The sequence below is a fragment of the Dicentrarchus labrax genome, unplaced genomic scaffold, assembly GCF_905237075.1.
Source record: "Dicentrarchus labrax unplaced genomic scaffold, dlabrax2021, whole genome shotgun sequence".
Taxonomy (NCBI): Eukaryota; Metazoa; Chordata; class Actinopteri; family Moronidae; genus Dicentrarchus; species Dicentrarchus labrax.
Window position 1 is genome coordinate 21,360,379 of NW_026136713.1, and position 3,224 is coordinate 21,363,602.

The window sequence follows — 3,224 nt, forward strand, 5'->3', positions numbered from 1 at the left end:
AAATGAGTTTATGGCATAATGAGAAACTTCATAAAAATGTTTAAACTTTTACGGATTTACGTGTGTACGCATATTTTTGTTGATCATTATGAATGAATGTTGGCGTGTAGCCTACAGTTTGTGTCACAAACCAATCCACTTCTGTTTGGGCCTCCTCACTGGTTCCTACCCCACAGAAGGATGCCACGAGTTAATGCTAAAACATACTATGATGGTTATCCCATGCCGCTAGTACCTGAAATCTTGGAGTCCGTGCATGGGGCCCAGTACTTTAGCTCTCTGGATCTCCAGAAGGGGCACTGGCAGGTGGTAATATTAAGTGTAACTTCACTTAAGCCTTGATCACCTTGATTACTGATTAACCTCACAAAATCACAAAGCCAAAAACAGCTTTAACTCATAGGTTATCCTCTCCACAGAAGTCTTGAGTTAAAGGTCAAAGTCTGGTGTCATCCCAGTGACTAGGCTCCTTCTGCCATTACCACAACCTCTTTTCAGTCTGGTTGCGGAGAAACTCAAGGCCCTGCTGTGAGACACCCTCAGAAAAACCCAAAGGCCTTCAGACTGTCGCCGAGGAGTCTGGAAAACTGAAGGACAATGATAAGTTCAAAGGATCTTGTGGACCTTTTAGCCCTGTTAGCCCCTTTTTCTGAGTGGAGTTTGAATACTCTACCCACGTATGTTAGGTGAAGTCTCCAGTCAATACACTTAGCCTGAACATTCCCACAACAGCGCTGACTTGGTAGTTGGTACAATCAAATCAGTCAAGGTGCCTCTTATTTTTTCTTCTTAAAAATCAGGGGAGAGTTCAAAGACAGTCCCCTACTAGAAATTATGTAGTCACTTTTGGCACATTCAGGGAAGTCGGAGGGGTCAGCACAGCCAGATTGCAATGATTAAGCCTCACCCTGGGTGAGCTACCTTCTTGATCATGGTATCTCCCCTGCCAGGTAAGTGTGAGTTGGCTGTGACTGAGAAGTGAGAGAGACAAGGAAGTCATTACGTTAAAAACGATGATGATGACGACAATATCTATGACCACGGCAGCAGGCACAACCAGAATCCGGTCTACAATTGAACCAATAGAATTTTGTGCAAAGTTTGATGAGTTTTCGACCATGTTAAAACCTATTCATGCTAACTTACTCAGCATTTAGTTTTTTAGATAAAACTATTCAGAGAATAAACTTCTCCCTACTTTGCTGTATGGATAGTGAAGGTATTATCCTGTATTGTTGGCAACTTATTTAACATTAGTTTTTGTAATTTATTGACAGTTTGTGAATACAATCTACCTAAAATGTATTTACTAAATAATAACAATAATAATAATAATTAGAGAATAATGTCTTTCCTACGTACACTTTGTACTTTAGGGTTTGTTTGCAGAGGAGTAAAGTTAAATTAAAAATGAGTTGGAGAGCTCCGAGATAAAGATACGTGAAGGTATGGATGGTAGTGTTTTACTGACACCCACTTGTGGAGCATGAGGTCGCCATTATAGACTATCAGATGTTTCCCAGGTAGTTGTAATTCTGGAACTTCTGATAAGGAAAAAACTCAAATGAAAACAACCCCTCAAGTTCCTCCTCAGAAGGTCGGGTGTGTTTTCCCAAACATGGCTGCCCACACAGTGAACGTATTATTTTATAAAAAGTATGCAGCTAAAATAACTTTGAGCGTGGCGTATGCTGAATTGTTTGTACGGTGTCAGCACAGAGGTCAATAATGACGCATTTCCTGCTCTGGATGTCCACCTACAACCACAAACTAATGCAGCATTTATTCCCATTTAATGTCCTGACTCTCATTTGCTAATTAGTCGTAATGTACTGACCCTGTTGACCCTGCAGCAACACCTGACATGTACCATTATTCAAACTTATCCACTACAAATAAGTTAAAAGCAACAAAAATATGTGCAATGACGAAAACGTAAAAGCTAGTTGGATTAATGTTTTTTCTTTTATTGTGTTTTTTTATGTTGTAACTCCCTGTAGGTTTAAAACACTGGATTAAAACATCTTTCCAATGCTATACAAGTTTATGCATCTGTATCCATAATGAAAATACAATCTGTCAAAGATCCAGTCTGTAATCTTCTGCATACTGTTTGTATCTTTGTGTCACAACCTGGCTCAAAAGAGGGAGACCTCACAGTCAGAAAATATTTAACATTATTAAATAAAGAATAAATACAAATAAACAATACACTTTAATATGTCTGTATGTCTGGAATGTCTGTGTGAGTGAGAGGTGAGGTATATAAGACAGAGCTGCCAGCACAAAGTTGAATATCCTGTTTACATTATAGACAAACTGGAGAACTTTAACCTTACATGTTAAAGATGAAATGCGCTTCACACTCTCCAACCTCAGCAGCCTTTGCGCTTGGAGCAGTATAAGAGGAAGGGAAACAGAGGCTGCAGGGGACAGTGTAAAAGGCATGATTGAAATTACAGTAATTCAGCTGGTAGGAGTTGAACTAACAGGACGTTCAATACCTTGTTTGTCAGCTTGAAGGAGTACTGCACCTGCTCCAGCGGGGTTTGCATCCACATGAAGCTTGAAAGGCTGATCCAAGCGGGGAGCTAACAGAACTGGAGCAGATTGCAACACGAGGCAGAGCAGATATAATTTTGCTTTTGCCTTCAATAAGTCAGTCAGAGGAGAAATACAAACATATCACTGGAACTCTGATACTTTTATGGCACCAAACAAATTGCGTCGATACTACCGAGTATCGGAAGATGTCTTGTCATTCAGTACCAACAAAGTAAAAGTACTACTAGGTAATTATCGGTATTGTTATGATACTCAGTCCTATGAATCACCACCTTGGATAGTGCCGTATTCTTGTGCATTTACTCCAGTGAAAGGTGAATAAAATGTACAATTCTCTGGAGAGGAAACTTTGGCTGATTGACAAGAGTCACAGTGTGGATTTTTGTCCCGGTTGTTGAACGATGGACCAGCTCTTTAACTTTGGAGGAATACTTGAAGAAGAATGTGCTTTGTGGATTTGGCCAGCCATAACTACAAGCCATTTGGTCCTTGCATAACCAGCAAGTTGTGTTTGTATTCTCAGCAGGAAGTCAAGTCTGTTGGTGGTGGGTTCTGGGCTCCCAACACTGTCCCCTAGAAAGTACGTTGGTATATTACTAAATTGTTTTCATAGTTAAATTGTGGTTGGAAAATGTGTTTAATATCTTGTTTGTGCTAGC

At 40.0% G+C, this 3,224-nt stretch overlaps 1 non-coding gene across 1 annotated transcript; it reads right to left on the reverse strand.

Annotated features, from left to right (window-relative positions):
- Positions 1–797: 797 nt before the first annotated feature.
- LOC127375305 (U1 spliceosomal RNA) lies at positions 798–958 on the reverse strand. Its single transcript, XR_007887364.1, has one exon. It is a non-coding gene; the product is annotated as a U1 spliceosomal RNA (small nuclear RNA).
- Positions 959–3,224: the final 2,266 nt, after the last annotated feature.